The sequence below is a fragment of the Callithrix jacchus genome, chromosome 9 (assembly GCF_049354715.1).
Source record: "Callithrix jacchus isolate 240 chromosome 9, calJac240_pri, whole genome shotgun sequence".
Taxonomy (NCBI): Eukaryota; Metazoa; Chordata; class Mammalia; order Primates; family Cebidae; genus Callithrix; species Callithrix jacchus.
In genome coordinates, this window is record NC_133510.1 from 14,758,335 (window position 1) to 14,770,917 (window position 12,583).

Consider the following 12,583-nt stretch of genomic DNA (forward strand, 5'->3'; position numbering starts at 1 on the left):
GAGGGAAAATGGTATTTCTTGTCAATCATAATTCCAGAGAGTGTCTTGTTTTCGGTCAAGCATTTGAGTAGTTCATTAACAGGATTGCATTCATTAGTTTTTCCCATGTGTTCACCATTCTTTTGTTTGTTTATTTGTATTTAAGAGATAGAGGGGAGGGGGTCTCACTTTGTTGCCCGGGCTGGTCTTGAACTCCTGGCCTCAAGCGATCTTCCCACCTCAGTTTCTCAAAGTGCTGAGATTACAGGCATCGGCCACCATGCCTGGCCCCCATTTTCTCTTAATGGGACCTTGGCGAGTGGTTCTGATGAAATGCTGAAACTTCCCATTGCAGTTGGCTAGAGCCTCCAGATTTTGCCAGTTTTCAGTGATACCTTCAACTGCTTCATTCTAGGTATTAACAAGGCAGTAATTCCTTGAAGGGGTAATTTAGAACTCTGTCTTCTCTTAGGAGAAAAAAAAAGGGATTAAAATCCAGGAGTTCAAGCATAGAGCATTCCATTAGAGTGGACAAACAGAAAATGAGATCATGTCTATTTAATCGTAATAATATAATTGTTAATACTTACTGAATATATACTAGGTGTAAGAAACAGTACTGGGGCTGGGCACGGTAGCTCACGCCTGTAATCCCAGCACTTTGGGAGGCCAAGGGAGGCAGATCACGAGGTCAGGAGTTCAAGACCAGCCTGGCCAATATGGTGAAACCCTGTCTCTACTAAAAAATACAAAAAATTATCCGGGCGTGGTAGCACGCACCTGTAGTCCCATCTACTCAGAAAGCTGAGGCAGGAGAATTGCTGAAACCCAGAAGGCAGAGGTTTCACTGAACTGAGATCATACCACTGCACTCCAGCCTGGGCAACTCCATCTCAAAAAAAAAAAAAAAAAATTGAAAAAGAAAGCATACTGGATTCTTTTTTTGTTTGTTTTAGACAGGGTCTCACTCTGTTGCCCAGGCTGCCGGAGTGCAGTGGTGCCTAATCACAGCTCACTGCAGCCTCCACCTCCTGAGCTGAAGTGATCCACTTGCCTCAGCCTCCTGAGCAGCTGGGACTACAGGTGCATGCCACAACACCCAGCTAATTTTTGTATTTTTTGTAGTTAGGGCTTTACCATGTTGCCCAGGCTGTTCTGGAACTCCTGAGTTCAAGCTATCTGCCCGCCTCGGCCTCCCAAAGTGCTGGTATTACAGTCGTGAGCCACCCGACCCAGCCAGTACTTGGATTCTTTATATGTATTCTCTGACTTCTCACATTGCCATAAGGTAGGTGATCTTACCACACCTATCTTTTGGATTAGAAAACTGAGGCTTGGAGAGATCAGTGTCTTGCTCAAGATCACACAGGTGGTGAGTCTGAATTTCACCTGTGAGCACTGACTTGCAGCCGTGCTCAGTAACCATGCTGTCTTCTCCCTGGAGGGGCACCAAATTCTCTTTTGGGGAGAAGTTAGAGGAGAGCCCTCCAAGTGAGATGAGTAAGGTTGTCATCATTTTGATGATTCGTCATTAAGATAAAACTAGATGGCCACCTTATTACTGCTGATAAAGACGTAGCCAGGACTCGGCAATTTATAAAAGAAAGAGGTTTAATGGACTTACAGTTCCACATAGCTAGGGAGGCCTCACAATCATGGTGGAAGGCACAAAGGAGCAAAGTCACATCTTACATGGATGGCAGCAGGCAAAAAATAGTTTGTGCAGGAAAATTTCCCCTTATAGTAATCATCGGATCTCATGAGACTATTCACTATCATGAGAACAGCATGGGAAAGACCTGCCCCCATGAGTGAATCGCCTCCCACAGGGTACCTCCCTAACACGTGGGAATTCAAGATGAGATTTGGGTGGGGACACAGCCAAACCATATCAGCCACACACAGTGCTACACATCTGTAAGCTCAGCACTTTGGGAGGTCAAGGTGGGAGAATCACTTGAGCTCAGGGGTTTGAGACCAGGCTGGGAAACATGAAAAAACCTTGTCTCTACAAAAAATATGAACATTACCCAGGTATGGTGGCATCTGCCTGTAATCCCAGCTACTCAGGAGGCTGAGGCAGGAGGATACCTTAAGCATGGGAGGTTGAGGCTGCAGTGAGCCATGATCATGCCACTGCACTCCAGCCTGGACAACAGAGGCTGCAATGAGCCATGATCATGCCACTGCATTCCAGCCTGGGCAACAGAGTAAGACCCTGAAAAGAAAGACAGAAAGAAAGAGGGAAAGAAAGAAAGAGAAGAAAAGAGAGAAAGAGAGAGAGAAAAAGAAGGAAAGAAAGAGAGAGAGGGAAGGAGGGAGGGAGGAAGGAAGGAAGGGAGGGAGAGAGGGAAAAGAAAAGCAGTTTATAAACTGGTAAGCTCTATGCACATATGAGGTGTTAAGAACTGTCTTCTGCTTTTATAGAAATTCCTTTATGCTGCTGACATCTTGGTATAACTTTCCTTGTACAGGTTCACTGCAGAACCAGATTATAACTCATGATAGCAGTTTCCTTCTTACCAACCCTGCTGCCTTCAGCACTTAGAATTCCCCTGATCCAGCTGTCCCAAATTGTCTCGGCTATTGTGAGTCAGTGTTGGTAATCCATGGATAGTGTCTGGATATTTGGGTCAGATTCTACCAGTTTTTAAAAAGCCCTCTTTCTTAGCAAAACCATGACTCCTACATGACTTCCAGACAAGGAGATGAAGCTGAACACTGGATAACACAATACCACAGGCAATGGGGTCAAGTGCCCGTGAAATAGCTGTTGGATAAAAGGTTATTATTAGCTTTGCCTCTCGGTCTTGTTCTGGGCTTTGAAGCCTCATCAATTCCCCCCAAAAATTTTCTGTGCTTCTTAAAAAAACACCTTTGAGGCCAGGCACAGGTGGCTTATGCCTGTAATCCCAGCACTTTGAGAGGCCAAGGAGGGCAGATCACCTGTGGTCCGGGAGTTTGAGACCAGCCTAACCAACATGGAGAAACCCTGTCTTTACTAAAAATACAAAATTAGCTGGGTGTAGAGGCGCATGCCTGTAATCCCAGCCACTGGGGAGGCTGAGGCAGGAGAATCGCTTGAACTCGGGAGGTGGAGGTTGTGGTGAGCCGAGGTTGAGTCATTGCACTCTAGCTTGGGCAACAAGAGGGAAACTCCATCTCAAAAAAATAAATAAATACCTTTGAAAGGTGTCAGAGAAGCGGACTGGGATGGAGTGGATTGCCCTGCAACAGGGGTGCTTTCCTCCTGCACCCAGAAGCAGCTGAACAGCAGTGTTCCTGGTGCTCCTCCCCCTGGCACTGGGGGTGCTGAAATGGAGCAATCAGTCAAAGAGCATGGCTGAGGACCAGTGCTCAGCCCTAGATGCACCCCACAGGAAAGCCACTGAGATCTGAACACATGGAGGATCCTCAGCCTCCTCTCTGACTAGTTCTGATGGGGGTTTCGTTAGACTTTCTGGCTGGGAAGGGACCTCTGAGTGTGGATGGGGGCCTGCGAGGGCATGACCAGGAGAGGGCATGAACAGTGTCTTCAATAGACAGAGTAGTGATCATTACACATTTACATTGGGCCAAATAGTCTTTCTTTTCTTTCCCTTCTCTTTTTTTCTTCTACTTTCTCCTGTCCTTCCTTTTTAATCACAAATGCCAAATTGGGATATGTTTCATTTGGGAAAGAAGGCAAGAGGCCCCACCCAACAGTCACAGACAAAACATGGGTGAGATCTGTCTGCATTCCCATCAGTGCCTGCCTTCAGAGCTGGAGGTAGATGCCCCAGCATTCCAGTGACTCAAGCTATGGGGTGCTCACCACTTCCCTTGGGGGAATCTGGCCCACGTCTCTGCTGTCTCCTCATTCAAATGTTTTCCAGCTACTCAGCCACAAGCTCCTTTCCTGGGGGCACTGCAGCTTCCCTCCCTGTGCCACAAGTTTTGACTCATCTTGGACAGAGGTCGCGGGAGGCATGGGACTTGCAGAGCATTCAGCTGGGATTGCTGTCATCTGTTCTCATCCTAGACTGTCAGCTCGGGGCCAAGCAGTCATCCCTTGTTGCTCGTTCTAGGCTTCGAATTAGAGGTCAGCCTCTTCACACCTCATTCTTAGACTGTAAACTTTGTGAGGGTGGAAACTGGTCTCATTCATCTCTGGGTGTGTAGGGCTCAACAGATGAAGTGTATCTTCAGACTCTCCCATGTTGCATTCTGAAGTGATCAGGGGCTCCTGGATAAGATTTTCCCTTGACCTCCAGCAAAGACCCTAACATCATGGCCAGGCAAACTGGCTCACACCTGAAACCCCAGCACTTTGGGAGGCCGATATGAGCGGATCATCTAAGACTGGAAGTTCAAAACCAGCCTGACCAACATGGAGGAACCCCATCTCTATTGAAAATACAAAATTAGCTGGGCATGGTGGCGCACACCTGTAATCCCAGCTACTCAGGAGGTTGAGGCAGGAGAATGCTTGAACCTAGGAAAAGGAGGTTGCAATGATCCGAGACTGTCGCCACACTCCGGCCTGGGCAACAAGAGATCTGTAAAAAAAAAAAACACCTAATACCAGAACTGATGTTTTATTCTGAGGAAGAGAGGAACTGAGCCTGCTAACAAAGTGGATTCAAAGTCTTTTCTGCTGGCTTCAGGCCAGCTCTCCTTGTCCCATCTGTCCCCAGGATAAAGCCTTGAACTAGCTTCCCTCCTGTGCAGGCAGGCCCCCCCACAATTATAGGCCATTCATTTATGGTTGCTGGACCTAGTCTCATAAACCCCATTCACTCCGAGGTGAGAAAAGTCACAGTGCACCTGAGGTGACAAAAGTCACAGTGCATCTCCGGCTGAAACCAGCACAGTTCCAAGGAAGCCTTGCCCTCTAATTAGTGGGGTATTTGCTACCACAGCTCTTACCCTCCTATTGTAAAATCCAGAGGACAATAGCTCCTTATTGCCTGACCAATGTGGTGGGTTCCTGGCCCCATCCATTCCCTCACCCTCCTTGCTGCCCCTTCCCCCGTTGAACGGGGGAGGCTGTCACCTTGTTTGGTTCCTCATTTTAAAAAGGCAAAGCCTTTGATTATCACTATTGTATCTTCCCTTCCCTCACTGTAAGGCATTGGAAGGCAATTTCTTTAGCAAGGCGACCTCCTACTCAGGAAAGGGACTGGATTTTTCAGAATGTATAACCAAAGGCGCCAGAGGGCAGGCCTGGGATCCTGTTGGCTGCTCTTGGTTGGTCCCTGTTACCTAGGTCTGGAGCAAGGACCAGCAGCTCCTATCTCCACTGGGACCTCAGCTCACCTGTTTTGTCTCCTGGGACACCCTCTTGGGTAGCTCACATAGGGGTGCTATGATGTTACCTACAAAAGACGTGGGACTTCCAGAAAAGTATTTAAATTTGGATATGAACTAAGGCTGAGCACTGAATTCTAGCGACCTTCTCAAGCTATTAGCCTTTTTAGTGACTATGGGCTGGTCATTGCGCTGCTCTGTGCCTCAGTTTCCCCATAAAACGTCAGGATAATTATTTAGCCCTATATCCACGACAAAAGTATTGAGAGAACACATTTGCCCCTTGAAACCTTCCTGCCTCATTTCTCCCAAATCCAGGGGTCTTTCTGAGCTGGGCGCTTTAGGGAAGGGCCCACGACTGGGAGGGAAATGACCTGGGTTTGCGAAGCGGCAAAGCAGTTCCCAGATCTCTCTACTTCTTTAGGGGATTCAAAGGAGGAGGCATAGCAAGAAAGTGGAGGACAGAACTCTCTCCCGCTCTCAGAGCCTCTGGCCCCGCAGACCCCGACGTGGGCGCTCGTGCCAGGATCACGCAGAGCGGGCGCGGGCTCCTTGGGCACCCCGAGGGGGCTGCTAGCCGGGGTAAGACCCACGGTCCCTTCGCAGGACCCGGTCGAGTTCCGGGAGAAGGAGGCGGCGGGCGTCCGGGGCAGGGTGAAGGGGGCCGGATGGCTGGGACTCCCCTTCCACATCCCCTGGCGAGACCCCCAGGCCGCTCTACTCAGGGGCCCAGGGAGCCGGAGGTGAGCGGGAGGCAGGTGCGGAGGTCGCGGTCCCAGCGCCTGGGAGGAGCCCACGGGAGGGTGTTGCGGCCCGGCCGGTGGGCAGGAACGAGCCGGGGCCGGCGCGGCTGCCGGGGGGCGGGGAGGAGGCGCGGGAGGCGGGGCGGAGGCGGCGGCGCCCCCGGGATCCACTCGCCCAGCGCCGGCCCCTCCACTCCAAGCCGCGGCCGCCACCCGTCCCGCAGCCAACTTGGGCCGAAACTTCCCCGGTACCGCGCTCCAGAGCAGGGCGAGCAGCCCAGCGAGACCGTCGGCGGCCGCCCGAGCAGGCGCCCTGGGCGCAGGGCCTCCCTCTGGCTCGGCCGCGGGCTCCGCACCCCCGACTGTCTCCACTGGCCGAGTTCGGGGGTCCCTGGCGCGGAGTAGGGAGCCCTCGCGGCAGCAGGAGGGTGCGCAGACTCCGAGCGCCGGGGCTGCCTGGCTGGGCTCCGCTGGCCCCTCGGAGGCTGCCCCAGCATCTAGGGGACCCGAGACGCCTTGGCGGGACCCCGAGAGCGGAGCGCTCCCGCCCGCGCCGCCAGCCCCGCGCCCCTGCGGCGGATGAAGAGTCGGATGCAGCGGCCCGAGCGGCCCGCGCGCTGAGAGGAGCGGGCAGGGTCTGCCCTGGGCTCCGCCGGCGGGCCAGGGCCCCCGACCGCCCCCTGCGCCCCGCGGGCCGCGCCTCACCCGCCGACACAGCGCAGCCGAGCGCAGGAAGAGCCGGGCCCGGCCGAGGGGCACCCGGAGCCCCCGGGCCTGACAAGCGGCGGGACAGGCAGGTAAGCGCCGGCCCTAGTCCCCGGAGACGGCCCCCCCCGCTGCCCCGGCCGCTGAGCCTCGCGTGGCTCCCGGCTTTCCCAGCCCCGCGGCCCCTCTGGGTCTCCGCCGGGTGGGTCTGCGCGCTGCAGGCGTCGGGTCGGGGAGGGCCGGGGTGGGCCGCGGCGGCGACAGCGGGGTCAGGTGGGGGGAAGGGAGTCGCCCCCGGCCAGGGCCGCGAACAAAGCTGGGGACAGCCGGGCCCTCGGCGCAGGCAGGTAGGCTCCGGGGCAGCAGCTGCCCGCGGCTGTCCGAGGAGGGGGAGCCCCTGAGCTTCTCGCTCACTCTCCCGGGCTTGGTCAGGCCCGGCCTGAACCCTCCGCTGAGGACCACATCTGGATTACTTTACCCGCCAGAAGCGAGTTGGTGCCTGCGTTCCTGCCCCAACTGCGCAGGTAGAGCCCGAGTGCCACTCAGCTTTGTGTTTCTCCGCTTGCTTGAGCGTTCCAGGTCCCCGCCGTGGGAGAGGCGGGACGTAACCTCCTTCTTGGAGCCTGGGTGGACATGTGGCCAGCGCTCCAGTCAGAGCCAAACTCCCGGATATTTGCATGCTGCAAATCGTTGGGAGAGGCAATTCAATTTTCGGGGAGGCTGACTGGCTCTGTTTTACAGGGAGGGAAACTGAGGTGGCTCCGGCCCTGGGTTGGTTACTCAGCTGAAGGGGTGTGTTTGTCGGCGGGTCCTCACCACTTCATCCGGGCCCTTCACTGCTTTTGCCACCTGGCCACGTTGGCAACAGCTTCCAGTTGCTACTCCCCTGGGCAGAGGCTCAGCCTGGAGGAGAAAGGCTGGGGTCATGGAACCAATCCCCTGAACTGCTCCTGGAAAGTGCCCACTCGCCAGAGCTTCGATGGGACATTTGTGCCCATGCTGGCAGTGTGGAGTCGAAAACCCTGGTTCAGCAGGGCAGGGTCGGCTGCTGGCCAGCCACCAGTACTCATCCAGGCACAGGGGAAGTCTAGGGAGCCACGTCCTGTGGCTGGCCCCTAAGGCAACAGAGAGTCCAGGCAGCAGCCAGCACACCCTCAGAAAGCCTAAGGACCCAGCCTCTCCTGCCATCCGATTAACCTGCAGAATTCACTTATCAAAAGCAGGACTCCCCATCTCAGGCACAGATGAGCGGATGCCAGACCTGGAGCTTGCACTCGCATGCCTGCCTGGGCTCACACACGCAAGTCCTGGCAAACACACCCCCTATTACAGTGGAAGACTGAGGGGTGGTTTTCCTCCATCGCAAAATAGTGTCTGTTCCCTTTTTGACACACAAGATTTGTGGTTATAAATAGCAAAAAGGAGGAGGTGTGTCTCCTTGGAAGGATGGCAGTGCTGAAAGAGACCTCTTAGGCACCGTTGTGAGAGGAGTGATGGAGCTGGAGTCTTCATGGTGATGACAAGTCTAGCAGCCCAAGGGAAGGGTCACAATTAAAACCAGGGCTTCTTACTAACAGGTGCAGGTGGCACGGACACCAGGGCAGGAGGTGAAGGGAGTAAAGGAACCTAAAGAGACAATGGATGGGTAATACCCAAGGGCAGCCAGAAAGGACATCTCTCCTTCCTTTTTCTCTTCTTAAAGACAGCCAGGCCAAGAGCATGTGACACTCTGTGGGATCTGCCTGCCAGGGGAGCAGGAGCCAGGCTCGGAGGAGCTTGCTGGTCTTTTTCCACCCATGGATTTCGTACTTTCCCAGGCTCTGATATCATATGTATTTGAATATGAATAGGTGAGTGAGGGTGTGTGTCTGTGTTTGTCCAGTGTGACTGAAACCAGTCCCCTCTTTAGTTCATGTGGTCATTGTAATATCACCAAGGGTTTCTTACTGACTTCAAACTACCCTTTTCTAAATTTTTTTCTGTCCAAAAAGCGTAGGTTAAAGGAATGTTGCCAAAATTGCTGGGAGCCATATGTCGCAAAAAGGAAAAAATCCGGGATGATTCTTCCCTTGTGTATTTCACCCTCTCTGACTCTAGTGGCATCTGAAAGATTTTTTTATTTGCCCTTCTTCAGGTTCAAGAAAGGCAGAGGACTAGGCTAGCCTGTTCTAATTTTTGATTCTAGGATGGTTCTGCTGGTTTCTGGATTTCCACAGTCTGGCTTCTCTAGCATGGAAGAAGGGTTTTACATGAAGCGATAGTCCTTGTCTTCTCTGAAACAGAAATCAGTCAGTCCACAAAAGCTTTCGTGTCCAAAATTCATGAGTTTCTTCTCTCTGGCTCTTTTTCTGACCTCCTGCCATTTATCTCCTTAATCTTCTAACCAGGTGTTCAGAGCCCACCTTTGCCCCAGCCCCACTCCTGAATGCAGTCGTGGTGGTAGTTGGTGGTTGATTGGTAACTTCATCAGGTCTCTGAAGACACACAACAATAGATGTAAAAGCCCCCTGGGCGGTGACAGCAGGTGGGAGCTCCACATAAGGGCAGCCTTGGCGGGTTTTTATTGAGTGTCTTCACCGAATCTAGGAGCTTAGAAACATCCAGCAGAGGGACTGTGCATCGGTATTGCCATAAAGATGAAAAGACATGCTCATTTTAAATCTGAGCCACCCTTTAAAGTAAAACTAACCTTCTGTCCATCTCTAGGGTGCAGCCTGTGCACTCCCCCAAGCAGCACTCTGGGGGAACCCTGAAAATGGACCTGCTGTTTGGTACAATTCTCGCTGGACTGTTCCCTTCAGCAAGAAATGTCCCAACTCCGCAGAGCAGGTGTTTGCACAGCTCCTACCAGGCCCTCTCCACCCCTGGCCGGCCCTGTTTACCTGGCTAAATTTAAACCTCCGCCCCCTCCATCCCAGTTTGACCCACTGGCTTGTGGTCTCACCACTGGGCTGGCTGCTGCGGCAGCATTTCCTGACTTCTTCGCCCCTGTGGTTGCAGTTTGGTCTTTTTGTGCTGCATGAATCCTCTTCTAGACTTTCTAAAGTTGGTCTCTCTCTCCACTGCTTCTCCACCCATGTGGCTCTCTTCCCAACTCTTTCCTCCCGGGTGATTTGGAACCTGGTTCGGTACTGGGGGAAGATACTCTCCCCTAACCCTTCCAGATGCTGTGCACGGAGATCTCAGGAACCCTAGACTCAAGCTGTCACTTAAGGTCCTCAGGGGGCTGTGCTGACTGTAATCATTAAGCAGCCTGGCTGCCAGGCTCTTGGATCCCCTTTAAGTAAGTACATAGGGTGCTGGCAGCAGTGCAGCCCTTAAAGGGACAGGGACATTGTCTAAGATGGCCTTTGGCACCCCAAACCTCCAGCTCCCCAAGGAAGCCAACCCACCTGGATGTCCTGTTCTTTCCATCACTGTCTTTTCTAGAGGTTTTGTTGGGGAGGGTGTTTGAGTGGGTGGGGGTGCACACAGTAGCTTCTCTTCTCTGGGTCTCAGTAATATTTTCTTTTTGTTCTTTTTTTTTGAGACAGTCTTGCTTTGTTGCCAGGCTGGAGTGAAGTGGTGTGATCTCAGCTTACTGCAACCTCCGCCTCCCGGGTTCAAGCAATTCTCCTGCCTCAGCCTCCTGAGTAGCTGGGACTACAGGTGTGCACCACCATGCCCAGCTAATTTTTGTATTTTTAGTAGAGAGGGGGGTTTCACCATGTTGGCCCGGATGGTCTTGATCTCTTGACCTCATGATCTGCCCACCTTGGCCTCCCAAAGTGTTGGGATTGCAGGTGTAAGCCTCCACACCCAGCCCTCCTTTTTTTTTTTTTTTTTTTGATAGGGTCTTTCTCTGTTGCTCAGGCTAGAGTGCAGTGGTGTAATGATGGCTCACTGCAGCCTCAACCTCCTGGGATCAAGTGATTCTCTCACCTCAGTCTCCCCAGTAGCTGGGACTATACGAGGCATGTGCCACCACACCTGGCTAATTTTTTAAAATTTTTTGTAGAAATTTTGTTTTACTATGTTGCCCAGGCTGATCTTGAATTCCTGGGTTTAAGTGATTCTCCTGCCTCAGCCTCCCAAACTGCTGGGGTTACAGGCATGAGCCACCTTGCCGGCCTTGCCTGTCTTTTCTATAAAGTGAGAGCATTGGGTTAGTTGGTCCCAGAGGCCCCTTCCAGCTCTAACATCCTGTCACTCTGAACAGCTCCAGCTCTTTCAGGTTTGGGAATCCCCCTGCTGTGGACAGGCCTGGGATGTCCCTAGCAAAGGTGGGGTGCTCTGTCACTCTGAACAGCTCCAGCTCTTTCAGGTTTGGGAATCCCCCTGCTGTGGACAGGCCTGGGGTGTCCCTACCAGAGGTGGGGTGCTCTGTCACTCTGAACAGCTCCAGCTCTTTCAGGTTTGGGAATCCCCCTGCTGTGGACAGGCCTGGGGTGTCCCTAGCAAAGATGGGGTGCTCTGTCACTCTGAACAGCTCCAGCTCTTTCATGTTTGGGAATCCCCCTGCTGTGGACAGGCCTGGGGTGTCCCTAGCAAAGGTGGGGTGCTCTGTCACTCTGAACAGCTCCAGCTCTTTCAGGTTTGGGAATCCCCCTGCTGTGGACAGGCCTGGGATGTCCCTAGCAAAGGTGGGGTGCTCTGTCACTCTGAACAGCTCCAGCTCTTTCAGGTTTGGGAATCCCCCTGCTGTGGACAGGCCTGGGATGTCCCTAGCAAAGGTGGGGTGCTCTGTCACTCTGAACAGCTCCAGCTCTTTCAGGTTTGGGAATCCCTTTGCTGTGGACAGGCCTGGGATGTCCCTAGCAAAGGTGGGGTGCTCTGTCACTCTAAACAGCTCCAGCTCTCTCAGGTTTGGGAATCCCCCTGCTGTGGACAGGCCTGGGGTGTCCCTAGCAAAGGTGGGGTGCTCTGTCACTCTGAACAGCTCCAGCTCTTTCAGGTTTGGGAATCCCCCTGCTGTGGACAGGCCTGGGGTGTCCCTAGCAAAGGTGGGGTGCTCTGTCACTCTGAACAGCTCCAGCTCTTTCAGGTTTGGGAATCCCCCTGCTGTGGACAGGCCTGGGGTGTCCCTAGCAAAGGTGGGGTGCTCTGGGCCTGCTGCTTTCACAGTTACTATTTCACCAGTCGTGATCTCAGAGGCAGGGTTTGTGGTCAGGCTGGAGGCTCAGGTTGTGCTTTGGGGCTTGGACCTGCCAGAGGCCTCTGTGGTTCATTGGCATCTGGGGGATTATGACAAGCCTCTGTCTCCACCTTTGGGTGACTTTGGGGCTGGCGCCTGAGTTCCTGAGGGGGAAGCACCCCAACCATTCTTAAAGGGATGCAATCCCTTCTCCTCTGTAGCCTCTTTGGACCCCAGAAATGCTAACTCCTAAAGTCTAATTTGACTGAGGCCTGGGAAAGGATAGCTGGGCTTAGCTTAGAAAAGGCAGTGGATGAAAAAGTTCTTAGTTTACACACTTTAGCCCCGGAGGGTCACTTTAGAGTTATCTGCAAATAAGCAGTTGTTAGATTTGCTCTGAGCCCTGTTGGGGGAGCAAAAACTGTAACACAAAAATATGTCAAGAAAAATGTAAAGTAACAAAGCTTTTTCGAGGCCAGCTCATGGCCATCCTGTTTGCTGCTCTGTCTGCCTTCTCCTAGAGAGGTCAGGCCCAGGGCCAAAGGTGCGCAGCCTCAGAGCAGCCCTAAGCTCGTGGGCTCTTGCTGGTGTCGCACCTGCTCTGGTGGCACTTACTGAACTTAACCAGTGGATGGACATGGCCAAGAGACCAGTGGCCCCCCACCCATTTCTCTTACTGGTGAATACCCCCCAGATGATAGGAGGCTTGCCTTGTTCTGGGAGGTTAGGGCAAAGTTGAGTGCCTGTCACAGAC

General features: G+C 53.1%; 1 protein-coding gene across 1 annotated transcript in view; it reads left to right on the plus strand.

Moving 5' to 3' along the window:
- The first annotated feature begins 6,203 nt into the window (after nt 1-6,203).
- The window catches only part of WNT5B (Wnt family member 5B), a 122,713-nt gene continuing 116,333 nt past the window's right edge, over nt 6,204-12,583 (plus strand). Inside the window, exon 1 of the mRNA XM_035255428.3 lies at nt 6,204-6,808. The gene's annotated coding sequence lies outside the window, so the exon portion shown is untranslated. The remainder of the gene's footprint in view (nt 6,809-12,583) is intronic.